The sequence below is a fragment of the Spea bombifrons genome, chromosome 2, assembly GCF_027358695.1.
Source record: "Spea bombifrons isolate aSpeBom1 chromosome 2, aSpeBom1.2.pri, whole genome shotgun sequence".
Taxonomy (NCBI): Eukaryota; Metazoa; Chordata; class Amphibia; order Anura; family Pelobatidae; genus Spea; species Spea bombifrons.
The window spans coordinates 130001130-130019083 of record NC_071088.1 but is presented as its reverse complement, the minus strand read 5'-3'; positions in this window follow the sequence as shown (position 1 = coordinate 130019083).

Genomic DNA, 17954 nt, shown 5'->3' with positions numbered 1-17954 from the left:
TATATCATAAGCAGATTCTGTAGTGTTTTTGCAATAAGGGATAGCGAAAACAATTAACATAAAAAAATAGCATTTTAACATCAAACAGGACAATATACGGAACTGACAATAACATTAACACACATTGGAACGTACTGGGACATAAGGAGGAAAGGGACCTGCTCTTGGGAGCTTACAACCTGATTGAGGAGGAATGTAACAGAAGACTGCTTGGGTGAGCAGATCTCTGGGTGAGGAGATCTCGAAAGTGAGGAAGACGGGTGGTTTCTTTAGCGTTGGGGGTTGAGGTATTATGAGTCTAGGTTGCATACTTGTCTGTGAGGCGGCAACAGGCGCCAGGAAGGGAAGTGGAGTCCGGTATGCAGGATAGACGGATCCGGTACACAAGAGGTTAATCAGTGTAATGTAGGATAGCCGGGTCTGGTACACAAGGAGCCAATCAACGTATGCAGAATAGCCGGGTCTGGTACACAAGGAGCCAATCAACGTATGCAGGATAGCCGGGTCTGGTACACAAGAGGTTAATCAACGAATAAGCAGGAAGGAACCGAGGTCTACACGGCACAATAACTGAGCACTGACTGATGCTCAGTGCTCAGTTTTTGAATACCCCGCTAGTGAACACCACGCCCCTTGGGCGTGACATCACTCGAGCACATTCCCCGCTGTTTGTGTCGGGGAACGTATAAAGTTTTGTGAGGTCGCGGGCCTAGCAGGGGTTGAGATGGCTTTGGAGGAGGAAGCATAGGACACGATGCAGGACCTGGTGTTTGGAACAAGCGGGTACTCCGGTGAGTAATTGCGACGCTGGCGGAGACCCTGACGTTGTCTGAATAGGTGGGTTTATAGAAAGCAATTGATGCTACATTAATAAAAGCAAAGAAAAAACAGGTGATCTGGGTTACATTTAATCGTTCTGCCCCACATACTTTCCAAAGTTAACACTTTTGTAAATAAATGCAGCATTAGAAACATCATTCTCACAAGCCAGACAAGCCAGAAGTGGATATAGAGGCAAAAGGCCTGTGGCAGCACCCTGAGATTTCTGAGGGAAAAACAAGCCTTCTGGCATGTCTGGTGTCTGATGATGAGTGTTTAATAATACTTCTACTACCCCCTTAATTACTTCATGTATTTTCTGGAAAAAGTGGAACGGCACCTTCAAAATGCCAATTAGTTTTTTTTAGACTGTAGATAATGTTTTCAGAAAACATTCCAGGTTTATCGAAATTAATTTCGAAGTTATTTTCTGTGCCAGTCAGAAGAGATCAGCAGCTCCTGCTAAAGAGATCAGCTAGCTAAAGTTCTGTACCTCCTCTGCTTTTTTAACACTTACAAATAAATGCAGCATCGGGGACATCATTCCTAGCATTATAGAATGTCCATACCCTTCCCAGAAAGAAATCTTCTGTCATCTAAATATTACCTTATTCCTCTGATTTCTTCAGGGAATGGTTAATTGTCAGGCGACTCAGAAGGCGACATGGATTGGTTGTTTCCATAAAAAGGTCAAGGGCTTTCCATTAAAAGGGAATTAATTGTTTGTGTAAATAAAACGGCAGCTTTTAGATTATCTCTATTGTTGTGGAGAAATCAAATGAAAAACAACTTGGGGAAGCTTATGGTTCTGCTCTCAAAGCGGGGAGTTCCATCATTTTTTGTTACCCATGTAGGCAAAAAAGGGGAAAATTACCAAGTATACCTCACAGCAATGTAAATAGTTATTTTAAATATTCTTTTACGTGAAAGATTGATCATAGAGCCAGTGGTCTATCCTGGTCTTGGTCTTGGCCCCTTGGCTGTGTAATCAGGGGCAGGTTGCGGTATTGGGTGATCAGGGCTCCTTGGCATACCCCTGCTCCAATGGACAGTTGGGGAGATTTCTGATCTTCCTTGTAACCGGTCCATATATACTATGGAGCACCTTGTCTACGCGTTACAGCCTCCTTAGTGGCTTTCCTTGAATATGTTGTCTAGTTTACCATCTACTACTCCATAGGAAAAAATTGCACATATGAGTTTGTTACATATACAACATGCCGCGGATTGTTTTAACTTGAAATTCTGATGCATACTTATAATTGATTTTGTTTTCAGAATGTAATAACATACCTTTCCCCCTTACATCTCCGCAATCAAACAGTATATTTAACCGTCTGCTTTGTATGCAAACAAAATGTCATGTGGCTACTACTCATGATGAATCAGAGCCATAACCTTAGTGAAAGCACATTCTTTTTTTAAAGATTGTAGATAATTCACTGTATCAGCTTTCAAATGAGAAATTTAATATAGCTGTATAGGTAAAACATTGGTGACTAATAGACTCGGTGGCACCTCAGAGAATATTATTTTGTATTTATAAAAGGAACTGGTAAAAAAAATTATACAGTGCAAAAACATATAAATCTCTTGAAAACCTGAAGAGCATTGGGTCCTGAAGGGGTTAAAGGGGCAGTAATGTATATTTTTATAATGGATCATTGAGCTCATGGTCCATGTCTGCCCCAAATCGGAGCAGCGTTACCATGAGGAACGTTACTTGGATAACTTTAGAAAAAGTCATTAAAAAAATGTAACAAATGAAAAATCAAAGGGATTGGAAAAATAACGTGGTATGTTTAATGATGGCATTTCCTAAAACTACAAAAGTACCCTGAAAAATGTACTTTGGCTTCCTCTTACCTTGTAATTGTAAAAAGGTTAGGAAGGTGTTGCTTCTAATACAGCATTTTCCAGAGTTGAGAGTAGATTTCGGGAAGATTTTGGCAGAATCGAGGAGGAGATACCCGGAACAAATCCTAACATTTTGTTAGCTAGGCATTTGGGTTGTGATTGGGTAATCACAAGATTTCAGACGGCACCAACAGTAATTACATTTCCAAATCATATCACTGGAAAAATAATCTGATGCAGAAACTAAATGTATTAAAATACTGCATTTTATTGCACAGATAATGTCCTGTTGTGATGGATGATCTATATGATACAGACATCACCACAATAAAGCTTGTACAGAGGATGATGTTATTGATGATGACATTAGTTACTTAGTAATAATGGCTGACCGTACTCGATTAGCAATAATAACTGGTCACATAGTCAATGGAGAACAACAAAAGCCTACCTCATGGTCAGTAGGAGGCATTTCCGTAGCACCTCCTATATGACCAGGTGTTACCTGACACAGGTAAACTCCGCAAGTCTATAAAAAAAAGTCTCCTGCAGCCAGAAAGTGTATTTCTGGTAATTGTATGCTTCTTAAGGTCATTCGTAGTTTTCATTTCTAATGTAACTAAATGTATGTCTTTGTATTCATTTTTCTGTTTAAACTGTAAGTTTTAATGACCCTTTTAGATATTTTGCTTTAACGTTTAGATGTTCAAGGAATGTATATCACGCTATGTTACAACTGTCTGTGAATTTTATTATCCATATATTCAACAATCAGCCTTTTAATAATAAATAATATTATCGTAATGGCACGATTAGTTCTGCTGCATATGGTTCATAGTTCATGCTCAGATTGGTTGCCAGAAGATTCTGTACTGCTGTTACAATAGTTGGTGAAAATTAACAATAATATGAAAAGTTACACTATTTGGCAACACGATGAACACACATTAAGGCATAACGGTACAGAAGGAGAAGACGACCCTGTTCTTGCAAGCATAGCATCTATTAGGAGATCGAAGGTCATTATATTATTATTATTATTATTATTTATTGTTTTATATAGTGCCATCAAATTCCGTAGCGCTGAACTTTACAATTAAAGGTTGACATCATTCCTAAAGTCCTGGCATTATTACAGCCCTCGAGGTCTGTGTTTATACCAGCGGTGCTCCGTGAACACTGACCATAAGAGGACTTTCAGTCCATCCAAACCAACAAGTAAAAACTAAGTTCATTTTGCTCGTTAATGAACCATTTCTTCCTTTTAAAGAAACATTAAAGCTGTTATTTTTCTAGATTCTATATTATAGTGATACAAACTAAATAAATCAGTGTAATGATGTTTACGAGTTAAAATATGAACTATGTCCATGAATTAAAAATCCGCTGTATGTGTGTAGCATGGGGAAAGATATCGTAACTTCCAGTTCCCTGGATATCAACAGTTATTTGGCAAATTGGGAAAATGCTTGGTAGCCGCTGGCAGATCTACAGACGGCCATTTGGGCCTGTATGTTACATATCTGCAACGTTACAGGTATGTGTAACATTGTAGCACATAGGCATTATGGCTATAATAATCTGTTATGTACTGTTGATTTAATTCTCCTTTAGTTTTATAATTTCTGCTGACTTTAAACATGAAACAAGTGACTCACTAGTGACTAACAGTCACTAAGATAAGGTGGGTGCCGCATGTCAAAACACCGATTTCTCTTAACGGTGCTCATGAGAAAACATTGTGAAAGACTCTGAATCACAAAACTATACATTATTATTATATAATAGTTATGGAGGGCTATATTGGATTTAGATTTTAAGTGAACGTACTTGTTTACTGGTTTGGAAAATATTGATATAGAATAAATGTTCTTTTACAATTATTTTCCAGCCACTATCTCTTGGAGACCAGCATGTTAAGAGTTTGGTTGTGATACTAAATCTCAGCTACATTTACGAGAACTGAAGGCCACATAATCTAAAGCTTTGTTAATGTTTCCTTGGCCGTGGTAGGAATATTGTGGTCTACCCGAAATAATAATGGGATCCTTCTCTTAACTGCATATCTTTAGAAACTGTTTCTAACTCTAGAGTTCTACTAGAAAATAAATGAATTATAACAAAAAAAGCTGTCAAGAACCCAACACTTATTTAACTATTGGTTTCATTGTTTACACCACAACTATATTTTGCGTCCTACTAATTATTCATGAAATATATCTGTCATATCTTTATATATGAAAATAAATATTTATATACATGTATATTTAATTCTTGCGGGCAATATATTTATTGCTTAGTAAGTATCAGACATTGCTTTACTTTATTTTAAGTAAATTAGATGCAGTACAAAAATAAAAATATATATAAATCCAGTTTTGCTTCTTCTTCATACTACTTTGACACCTGCCATTTTTTTTTCTGTGTTTAGTCTTGACTGCCTCGTGTGGCTCGCGGGTGTTCTAATCTACATCTTCTATCCTACATTAGAGAAGGAAAAATGTGAGGTTACCCAACTGTCGCCATCGAAACCATTAGTATAATTAATTTATTTACGCTACCTATGGTCTTACAAAGGCTGCCTGCCCAACCGACAACAATCCTTCAATCCTGGAGTGTTCCCAGGATGCCTGTGACTGCTGCACAGCAGATGGATAATGATAACTCTTTGTACCAAATGGACAGCTTTTGGTAGTTACTCGGTCAGGGGCGTAACTAGAAACCTCAGGGCCCCGGTGCGAGAATCTGTTAAGGGCCCCTCACCCCAACCCATCTATTCCTTTCTCACGATCTACCCTCTCCCTCCCTACCCCCCCTTCTCACGATCTACCCTCTCCCTCCCTACCCCCTTCTCACGATCTACCCTCTCCCTCCCTACCCCCCTTCTCACGATCTACCCTCTCCCTCCCTACCCCCCCTTCTCACAATCTACCCTCTCCCTCCCTACCCCCCCTTCTCACGATCTACCCACTCCCTCCCTACCCCCCCTTCTCACGATCTACCCACTCCCTCCCTACCCCCCTCCTCACGATCTACCCACTCCCTCCCAACCCCCCTTTGTAGGTCACTTACCGTCAACTCCTGTGTTGGGAACGTGAGGCGTTTGTCTCGGGTGCCGGCGCTTCACTGATGAGCGTGAAGCGCCGGCACCCGAGACAAACACCTCACGCTCCCAACACTGCACTCTGGGCAGCGCTGAGGCAGGTGGCGACGGCTGCGGCAGCAGCGGCGACGGCGGCAGCGGGAGCGGCAGCAGCGGCGGGGAGCGGAGGCATCGTGGATTTCTGTCAGTCAGGGGGGCCCAAGAGTTGCCGGGCGGTCGTTTTCAGCAACCGCTCGGCACCCCTTGGGCCCCCCTGACTGGCAGAACTCCAGGGCCCGGTCACAGTCGCGACCCCTGCGACCCCGGTAGTTCCGCCACTGTACTCGGTGCTCCTGCTTGCTTCTCGCTTGGTCACTAATGTTCCCTGAACAGAAAGCTGCATGTGCAGCTCTTGCCATGGTTTTCCTTAATGTTGTTGGGTTGTTTGTTCTTCTATCATCCTACCGGAATTCAGCCTGCCATATAAAAAATTAGCCAAGGAAACGGCACAAAGAATCTCAAGTCTTATCCATCCCAAAACACATAGGGAATAGACAGGAACAAAACAGGAGGTCATGGTCCAAAACCACAGGGTCCGAGGCCTATCCCACACAATGCCTGATTCCAAGGCATCTGTGTCATTGGCAAAGGGAATGGCTGCGGCTATGGCAGCTGATCTCCGGGCCTCTGGGAAGGCTTCGATATCAGGTATGGGGGAGTATTTTTTAGCCGCACACCGTCCTACCCAGTTACCCTCCATATCCTGACATCTTTTGTTTAGCCACAACTGCTGCAGCCAGGCTCAACCCCTCTTAAATCATATATGGAGCTGGAATTGGAAGCCTACAAGGAATATACCTTGGACACCCAGTCATTCTATCAGATATCAGGAAGTAAACGGTCATGCACTTCACTTGCTACTCAGATTGGAGGACAACAGGAACAGCGACGCACCGTTCGTTTGCTTCACCGGCTCTTGGAAAAATAGAGCATGACTACACCGTGTAAGTGAAGGGCTCCTTTCCTACATCACATTCCATGAATACGCTGCCAGGGCAAGGTAGAACTTCTATTCACAAAACTGAACCTAGGACCACTTAAGGGCTTTTCTTCAATGGATCTACTTGCACATTACTTATTTCACATTATTGAAAGGGTAAATGTTATCACAAAAGAGAGGTGCTATTTAAAAAATGCACCATTTGCTTGCTATTGAAACCTCAAAGGCACAAAGTCGTTTATTGAAGTGGTTTTAGGAATGATTTATGTTTTCCTTCCCTGTCCCCAGTCAGCTTTATTTACCGAGAACATCTGCATGTCCACGGGCCCTGCTTTGCTGGCTCTGTCAGATGCACGTTGCCAGTTAGTTACCACATTGGAATTTGTGACCAATGTTTTACCTCCTTGTTACTTCCTTTCGCAAACTTCGCAGGCAAGGTCATCTTTTTTTCTAAGACTTTTTTCTACATCTTGTCCTTTTTAGGAGATTTTTTAACATAGCAACCTCACATTTTTTTATATCTTTGGTGCAAAATAAAATCTATTTATCCAGATCCAAACTAGCATTGTCTCTCACAGGTGAGACAATATTATATATATATATATATATATATATATATACCGTATTGGCTCGAATATAGGCCGCACTTTTTTCCCCCACTTTAAGTCTTTAAAGTGGGGGTGCGGCCTATATTCGGAGTCTAGCTGCCGGCAGGCAGCGGGGTTAGTATACAGATCCCTCGCAGCGGTGCAGGGGACCTGCATCCTACTCCCCGATACGCTCAGACAGGCTCCCCTGTCAGCACTTCCCACGGGGGGGTGCCGGCAAGGGAGGTTGTCTAAGCGCATCGTGCAGACCGTCCGCAAGATGCATTTTACCTCTGCTCAGAGGAGGACAGTGGCAGCATATCTCGGGGGGGAGGACAATGGCAGCATTTCTCGGGGGGGGGACAGTGGCAGCATATCTCGGGGGGAGGAGGAGGACAGTGGCAGCATATCTCGGGGGGGAGGACAGTGGTAGCATATCTCGGGGAGGGAGGACAGTGGCAGCATATCTCGGGGGGGACAGAGTGGCAGCATGTTTTTTTTGGTGCTTTTTTTGAAAGAAAAAAACTTTTTCTTTAAAAAAGTACCAAACTTTTAGGGTGCGGCCTATACACGGGGGCGGCCTATATCCGAGCCAATCCGGTATATGTAACCCCTCAAGGGATTTTAGTGATTTCTGCTGTGTCACTGACTCACCTGCAGTTCTTATGGAGTGACCAGCAGATGGCGAACTGAAAAGCACATGGATGAGGTGAAAAAGGGGCCATTGGAGTTTGGAGAGAGGAGTTGAGAGTTGGATGCCAGGGTTGAAGGACCCTTGCTGAGAGAGAAGGAGAGTGAGAGAGGCCTAGGACCAGAGGCCTTCTTGAAATCCATGAGGAGAGTTGCAGCATCCTGGCAGAATCTTCCAGCGGACAGAGATACAGAGCTGTTTGCAGCAGAGTTGGCAGTGAAAAAGTTAAAGGCTGAACTGCCCCGATTGCTGGTGGTAGAGTGGTAAGCCTAAAACCTCTCCCCCTGTCTCCACAACAGGGCACCCTGAATTCAGCCATACACCAATAAAAGCTTTTGATCTCCAGTCCCACTGACATACTGAAGTTTCCAATACAATTCAACCCATACTGTGGAGTAAGTTACTCATGGGCCCCAACTGACTGGAGTCAAGCTATCAGACACTTTCAAATCAGTGGTCATGCCATCAGACGCTTTTTCTTTAGATTAGCAAAAGATGCCTTAGACCTGGAAATGTGATTACAATCATATAATGTTACAATTTTTAGTGGATTTTGCAGAGTTCTCACACAAATATATCTCCCTGCAAAATTAGATACGTTTATTAAACAATTTAAAGGTAAATATCCGCTCATATCTAGCAAATTACCTTTTATTACATTTCTGCATATATTACAAAATTCCACCGTTGGACCAACACATTTACACTGCACATATCTCACACAGACACCCCTATATAATATGTTACAATATGGTGCATTTTTAATGTGGAAATTTAAAGATATAGCACCCCAAATACATGGGGTTAAAAAAAAATCCCCCATTGGACCAATACAGTTACACTGCAGATATCTCAAAGACATGCCCCTCTATTGTTTCTGAGAATATGGTGCATTTTTACTGTGGAAATTTAAAGCTATAGCGCCCCAAATATTAGCCCAATACATAGCAAATGGGATTTTTCTAAAATCTACAGGGGTTAAAAAAAATTCCTCCATTGGACCAATTCAGTTACACTGCAGATATCTAAAACACATGCCCCTCTATTGTTTCTGAGAATATAGTGCATTTTTACTGTGGAAATTTAAAGATACAGTGCCCCAATTATCAGCCCAATATATAGCAAATGGGATTTTTCAACATTCTACAGGGGGTTAAAAAACATTCCCCCATTGGACCAATACAGTTATACTGCAGATATCTCAAACACATGCCCCTCTATTATTTCTGAGAATATGGTGCATGTTTACTAGACTTGTGCATTCGTCTTCAGGCGAACATGAAAACGAATATGAAGACTGCGTTTTCGTGTTCGTTCCGAAGACACGCCGAAGAGAAGACAAACCAATTGTTTGATGCCAGAGGAAGACCCTGCAGGTGACCAATAGGCTCATCCCACTGGTCTCCCTCCCTGTTCAATTAGTTAAATGTCCGTACGAGCGACCAATAAAGTCGCTCGTACAGACATTTAACTAATTGAACAGGGAGGGAGACCAGTGGCATCTGCAGGGTAAGTTGCAGCATTGGGGTTTTAAAACCTCAATGCTGCAACTTACCCGGCACATCCCACTGGTCTCCCTCCCTGTTCAATTAGTTAGTCTGTGCCGGGTTAAATGTCCGTACGAGCGACCAATAAAGTCGCTCGTACGGACATTTAACTAATTGAACAGGGAGGGAGACCAGTGGCATCTGCAGGGTAAGTTGCAGCATTGGGGTTAAAGTTGCTCGTACGGACATTTAACTATAATACTTCTACTACCCCTTAAATTTAAGTGGAAGGGTTTCCATCACCTTTTACCCACCATAACTTATGTAATGGTATTTCTTAGCTACCCCAAGCCTCAACTATTAAGCCAGTATCACAACCTCATGCTGATGAGTCCCATGAAGGACGAAACAGCTGTCCATGAGTGGTGATCTGGCTATTGTACCTCTTCCCGAGTTTTGTATAAAGGCTGTCTTGTACAGCGGGCAATTACTTTCAAGGGATCCATGTATAAAGTGGATATAGAGGCAAAGGTGATAATTGTTAACTTTATTTGAATGCGCCTACCCAGAATCCCTTGTGGTTGTGAAAGCACCATGAGCTTTCTGAGGGAAAAACAAGCCTTCTGGCTTGTCTGGTGTCTGTAGATGAGTGTTTAATAATAGTTCTACTACCCCTTAGATATCTGCAGTGTAACTGTATTGGTCCAATGGAGGATTTTTTTTTAACCCTCTGTCGATTTTAGAAAAATCCTATTTGCTATGTATTGGGCTAATATTTGGGGCGCTATAGCTTTAAATTTCCACAGTAAAAATGCACCATATTCTGAGAAACAATAGAGGGGCATGTGTTTGAGATATCTGCAGTGTAACTGTATTAGTCCAATGGGGGAATTTGTTTTAACCCCATGTAGAATGTTGAAAAATCCCATTAGCTGTCCACTGGGCTGATATTTGGGGCGCCATAGCTTTAAATTTCCACTGTAAAAATGCACTATATTCTCAGAAATAATAGAGGATGGTGTGTTTGAGATATTTGCAGTGTAACTGTATTGGTGCAATGGGGGAATTTTTTTTAACCCCATGTAGAATGTTGAAAAATCCCATTTGCTATTTATTGGGCTGATATTTGGGGCACTGTATCTTTAAATTTCCACAGTAAAAATGCACTATATTCTCAGAAACAATAGAGGGGCATGTGTTTGAGATATCTGCAGTGTAACTGTATTGGTCCAATGGGGGAATTTTTTTCAACCCCCTGTAGAATGTTGAAAAATGGCAGTTGCTGTCTACCGGGATGATATTTGGGGCACTATAGCTTTAAATTTCCACTGTAAAAATGCACCATATTCTCAGAAATAATAGAGGGGGTTGTGTTTGAGATATGTGCAGTGTAACTGTATTGGTCCAATGGGGGAATTTTTTTTAACCCCACGTAGAATGTTGAAATATGACATTTATCAAGTACTGCACTGCTATTTGGGGTGCTATATCTTTAAATTTCCACAGTAAAAATGCACCATATTGTAACATATTATATAGGGGTGTGTGTGTGTGAGATATGTGCAGTGTAAATGTGTTGGTCCAACGGTGGAATTTTGTCATATATGCAGAAATGTAATAAAAGCGATATTTACCTTTAAATTGTTTAATAAACGTATCTAATTTTGCAGGGAGATAAACGTATCTAATTTTGCAGGGAGATATAAATCCACTAAATATTGTAACATTATATGATTATAATCACATTTCCAGGTCTAATGCACCTTTTGCTAATCTAAAGAAAAAGCGTCTGATGGCATGACCACTGATTTGAAAGTGTCTGATAGCTTGACTCCAGTCCCCAACTGTGTTATGTGCACCAACTAAAGGTACCCAGCGGCCACTAGGGTGGGCCGCAGTGATTGTTGTGGGTGGGTGAACCCTGTATTGTATATTTCATTTCTGTATATTTTATTCTACTATATTTCATGTTTTTCTGTTGCATTTATGCATAGTGTTTTGCTGTGCAATACAAAGTTAATTTTAAGTTAGCCCTGTGTCAGTTTTATTAATCACTCGGCTATTTTCCCAGCGGGAGCTCATATCCATACCCTGGATGCTCCGTTGGGTGGAGGCACTGCCACAGTTATGGATCCCAACTCCCAGGTAGCGGAGGCTCAGGATTGGCCTACAGAGCACAAAGGTAACTGGGATAAATGACCACAGAGATATTGGTGGGTCTACCCAAAAACCCGTTACATATATCTTGTGGCAAGATGGCCCGATTAAAACAAGAAACTCCGAACACCAGCAGGATAATAGCAAAATGTGGTTTATTGCAGCTCTCTATAAGGTCCACCATGTTGCACTTCACAGTATAAATAAACAAACAAAAACAAATCCTACTCCATCTTGGAGACTACCTATACAAGATCCTTATCTCACTAACCGGCCAGCTAACCCAGTCCCAGTCATGAAAGTAGTAGCAGCATAACACTGGTTCTTTGGACCATACCTTTTGTTTATAAAGTCTGAGGGCCTCTGGCTTGACTGCCTCTCTCCCTGTTTTCAGACAACTAATGCCTCTAACGACTGCCCTTTAACCCCTTAAGGACCGAGCTCATTTTTTCTTTTTGTACCCTGTGGGACCGAGACTGTTTTAATACTTTTGTGGTGCTTGTGTTCAGCTGTAATTTTCTCGTATTGGCTTGGATATAGGCCGCACCCTAAAAGTTTGGTGCTTTTTTAAAGAAAAAGTTTTTTTCTTTAAGAAAGCACCAAAAAAACATGCTGCCACTCTGTCTCCCCCCCCCCCCCGAGATATGCTGCCACTGTCCTCCTCCCCCCGGGATATGCTGCCACTGTCGTCACCCCCCCGAGATATGCTGCCACTGCCCCCCCCCCCGAGATATGCTGCCACTCCCGGGTGTCTTGCGGGGCCGGTGGGGGGCAAGATGCGTAGATGTCCCCCGCCGGCCCCGCAAGACACCCGGGAGTCCGCTCCGGTAAATCTTGGGGGCAGAGGTAAAACGCATCGTGCGGACGGTCACCGGCTGCGGCGATGCGGGTAAACAACCCGGAGGCTGTTTACCTGCATCGCCGCAGCCGGTGACCGTCCGGACGATGCGTCTAGACAACCTCCCATGCCGGCAATGTTTCTCCACCCCCCCCCCTGGAAAGTGATGGCAGGGGAGGCTGTCTGAGCGTAGGATACAGGTCCCCTGCACTGCTGCGGGGGATCTGTATCCTAACCCCGCTGCCTGCCCGTCGCTGCCCTGCCTGCCCGGCACTAGACCCCGAATATAGGCCGCACCCCCACTTTAACCCCTTAAGGACAATAGGGGTTTTTACTCATAGTATATTGCGGGACAATGGCTTTTTTAACGTTTTTCACTGTTACTGTTTAGCTGTGATTTTCTTCTTTCTCATTTCGTGCTTCCACACATATTATATATTGTTTTTTCCAGGACAAACAGGGCTTTCTTTAGATACCATTCATTTTATCATATCATCTAATTTACTATAAAAAAAATGATAAAATATTGGGATTTTTTGTTAAAAAATTACTTTTTCTCACTTTTTAAACAGAAAACTTTTACTCATCTGCAAAAACTAATGAAAAAACCTGCTAAATACCGTATTTGCTCGATTATAAGACGACCCTGATTATAAGACGACCCCCCAAATCTGAATATTAACTTAGGAAAAAAGAAAAAGCCTGAATATAAGACGACCCCAAAGGAAAAAAGTTTTACCAGTAAATGTTAATTCATGTAAACTATTTTTTTTAATAAAAGCTATGATTGAGAAAAATATTTTTTTTGTTTTTATTTCTTGTATTTTCCAACCTGTCCCCCAGTTACGCACATCTGCCCCCAGGCTTGCCACTCCAATATGGCACTGTGGCCCATGATATGCCTTTTAACACTCTATATGCCACTGTGCCCCATGGTATGCCTTTTGACCCCCTATGTGCCACTCTGCCTCCAGAAATGCCTTATACCCCTATATCCCATTCTGGCATTTAGGGGGTTAAAATGCATATTATGGGGCAGAGTGGCATATAGGGAGGTATAAGGCATTTCAGGAGGCAGAGTGCTCTATTAAATGCCCCCTTAACGCCACTCCAGAAATGCCCTATGCCCCCATTTAACACACACACACACACACCCTATACCCCCATTTAACTAACACACACACACACACACTCTCTCTCTCCCCCCCTCTCTCACCCCCCTTCCCTCTCTCTTACCGGTGCTTCCAGCCGGGGCAGCGGGTTGACGTCGCCTTCCGCTGCAGCCGGAAGGAGGTGGAGTTGGCAGCGGGGGTTTGTATGCGTCCATCGCGTATACTTTCCCCGGCTGTCAGATATCAGAGTTCCCCGCACCGATGCGGGGAACTCTGATCTCTGACAGTCGGGGAAGGTCTACGCGACGGACGCAGACAACCCCCGCTGCTAGCCACACCTCCTTCCGGCTGCAGCGGACGTTGTCTACGTCAACCCGCTGCCCCGGCAATACAGCAGGAAGCACCGGTAAGTGTGTGTATGATGGGGGGGGGACAGGAGGATCCAGGTCCCCTGCAGCGGTGCGGGGGATCTGGATCTTAGTCTCCTAATCAGACCTCTATTTGAGGTCTGATTAGAAGACGACCCCGATTAGAAGACGAGGGGTATTTTTCAGAGCATTTGCTCTGAAAAAAACCTCGTCTTATAATCGAGCAAATACGGTAGATTCTACTATTTGTCCTGAGTTTAGAAATACCCAATGTTTTTATGTTTTTTTTGCTTTTTTCTGCACGTTATGGGGCAATAAGTACAGGTAGCGTTTTGCCATTTCAAAACCTTTTTTTCCAAATCTGGTAATTCTTCCCCCCATGTGCCATTTCGGGTATCTTTGAAGCTGGCCAATGCAATTTACCCCATCAAATCATATATTTTTAAAAACTAGACACCCCAAGGTATCTGAAATGCTGGTATTTTAACCCTTTCCATGCACTCATTTTACCACCACCCTTTGTGAAACTTTATGGTAGTCAATTTTTTTTGTATTTTTTTCACACATGTACTTCAGGTATAAATTTATCGCTCCTGGTGTATGTCCGTGTCAAACAACACCCCAATATGTGTTCAGCAACATCACCTGAGCGCAGCGATACCCCCCATGCATGGGTTTATAGGGTTATTTGGGAGGTAAAATGCCGCCTTTGTGAGGTGTGTATTTTTTTGCCATTTAGACATCTGCCCCATGTCCCATATTTGGGACATCTTTGAGCCCGGCCAATTCAATTTACCCCATCAACTCATATATTTTTTAATACTAGACACCCTATGGGCATTTGTAATGCCAATATTTTAACTCTTTCCATGCTGGAATTTTTGTAAAGATAAAGAATTTTAGGACTTGCTTATTAAAAACTTTTCTTTTTTTTTGGTGACAGTGGGGATTTTTACGTTACCATATTTTTTTTAAACATTTTTGACCAATTTTTTTTTTTTTTTTTATTACTAATCACTCTCATTAGTGAGCTGGGCTCCATTGACCTTGCATGGTTGGATGTAGGGCTGCAACAACTAATCGATAAAATCACTAATAATCGATAATGAAATTCGTTGGCAACGAATTTCATTATCGATTAGTTGAATCGATTATTATCGATTATAAAATGAGGGTTTTTTCAGATCAAACGCTCTGAAAAATCCCCCTCATTATATAATCCGTTTAGTCTGACTCACCGTCTCACAGCAGCAGCTCCTACTTACTCCCCCTCCCTGTAATCACTGTGACAACTGGCCCCGCCCCTTCCTTCTCCAGGCCAGAACCACATGGCTGTGACACTCATCTAACTGTAAGTATATGTATATGTATATATATGTATATATATATATATATATATATAATGTGTATGTGTGTGTATATATATATATATATATATATATATATTTGGGCTACTGAAAGTTAGGGGAGGTGGGGGTTAATTTTGGGGCAGTTATGGTTAGTGGGGTGTTTAGGGTTAATTTAGGGGCAGTTATGGTTAATTGGGTGTTTAGGGTTAATTTAGGGGCAGTTATGTTAATAGGGTGTTTAGGGTTAATTTAGGAGCAGCTGTGGTTAATGGGGTGTTTGGGGTTAATTTGAGGCAGTTGTGGTTAATGGTGTGTTTAGGGTTACTTTAGGGGATGCTGTGGTTGATGGGGTCTTTAGGGTTAATTTAGGGGATGCTGTGGTTAAGGGGGTGTTAAGGGTTAATTTAGGGGCAGTTATGGTTAATGGGGTGTTTAGGGTTAATTTAATGATGAGGACTGAGGGTTAATTTAATTAATTTAATAAAGTTAGGTGCAGTTAGAGATAAAGGGGGGCAGACTAAAGGGAATCTTAATCCTGGGGGCAGTGAAGATTAACCCAGTACTTATTTATAAAAGTATGGTGTCCGTGTGCTGTGAACGGGTCTGTGACTCTGAGGGGACTATGAGATATCGGGGGGGGTATAAGGCATATCTGGGGAGGACAGAGTGACATATCTGGGGGTATAAGGCATATACAGTATATAAGGCATATGTGGGGAGGGCAGTGTGGCATGTCTGGGGAGGACGGAGTGGTGTATCAGGGTGTATAAGGCATATCTGGGGGTAGAGTGGCATATCTGGGGGTAGAGAAGTGGCATGTCTGGGAGGCAGGGTGGCATGTCTGGGGAGGATGGAGTGGGGTATCGGGATATAAGGTGTATCAGGCACAGTGGGAGGCAGCGTGGAGTGGCAGATGTGGGAGGCAGCGTGGAGTGGCAGATGTGGGAGGCAGCGTGGCATATGTGGGGAGGGCAGGGTGGCATGTCTGGGGAGGATGGAGTGGTGTTTCAGGGGGTATAAGGCGTATCAGGCACAGTGGCATGTGGGGGGTAGAGTGGAGTGGCAGATGTGGGAGGCAGCGTGGCAGATGTGGGAGGCAGCGTGGCAGATGTGGGAGGCAGCGTGGAGTGGCATATGTGGGAGGCAGCGGTTGGGAAATAAAGACAAGAAATGTATTATCAAAGTTTTTTTATTCTGCTGTTTGTATTTAACATCATTTGTTTAGTAAATTATTTTAAATAAATAAAAAATTTACATTAATGTTTTTTATCCGATTAATCGAAAAAATAATCGGCCAACTAATCGATTATTAAAATAATCGTTAGTTGCAGCCCTAGTTGGATGCAGTACCTGCATTCAACCTGCAGGAGGAGCTCGAGAGTTCTCAAGAGGGTCTGGATAGACCCTCTGTGAACTCAGATCTATTGTTAATGCCATCCTGTGAATGACGGCAACGTCATTCACAGGATGGCACTTGTGGTTGCTCCTCGGAGCAATCACAAGGCGATCGGGGTGGGGGGTAGTGTTGCTGACATGCCTCGATACTGAGGCATGTCAGCAACACAGTTTATGCTTAGGAAGCGATTCCGATTGCTTCCTAAGCAGTTTTAGCCGGGCGCCGCCGCGATCTTTGATGATCGGTGCGGCGGCGGCCATTTTTCTTCCGGGGAGGGCTGCCCTCCTTGGATCCACGGTCAGCCTCACTTGTGAGGCTTCCGTGGATGCTGCAAAGCCGCCGATCGCGGCGAAAACGCGGCGATGCAGCTATTTAACGGCAGCCCGTACATGTACGGGCATTGTCGTTAAGACGTTGCACGGCCACCCCGTACATGTACGGGGATTGTCGTTAAGGGGTTAAAGCCTTAAAGTGGGGGAAAAAAGTGCGGCCTATATTCCATACCAATACGGTATATTGATTTTTTCAGGACAAGATGGGCTTTCTTCAGATACCATTATTTTTATCATATCATCTTATTTACTATAAAAAAAATTAAAAATAAAAATTTGAAAAATATTTTACTCACCTAAAAAAGCAAGTAAAAAAAACTAGCTAAGTAGATTCTACTACTTGTCCTGAGTTTAGAAATACCCAATGTTTTTATGTTTTTTTGCTGTTTTTTGTAAGTTATGGGGCAATAAGTACAAGCAGCGTTTTATGATTTCCAAACCTTTTTTAACAAATCTGGTCAGTCTGCCTCCATCTCCTCTTTGGAACATCTTTGAAGCCGGTTAACTCAATTTAACCCCGTCAAACAATATATTTTTGAAAACTAGACACCTCAGGGTATTTTAAATGCTGTTATTTTAACCCTTTCCATGCACCGATTATACAACTACACTTTGTCAAACTTTGTAATAGTAATTCTTTTTAATTTTTTTTCACACAAATTGTAATTTAGTTATAGATATACAGGTCCTGGTATATGTCACTGTCAAACAACCCCCCAATATGTGTTCAGGAACATCTCCTGAGTACAGCGATACCCCACATGCATGGGTTTGTTAGATTGTTTGGCTGGTAAAAGGCTACCTTTGAGACAACACAGACTTTTAGCATCTGCTCATTCTGCCTCCATCTCCTCTTTGGAACATCTTTGAAGCCGGTTA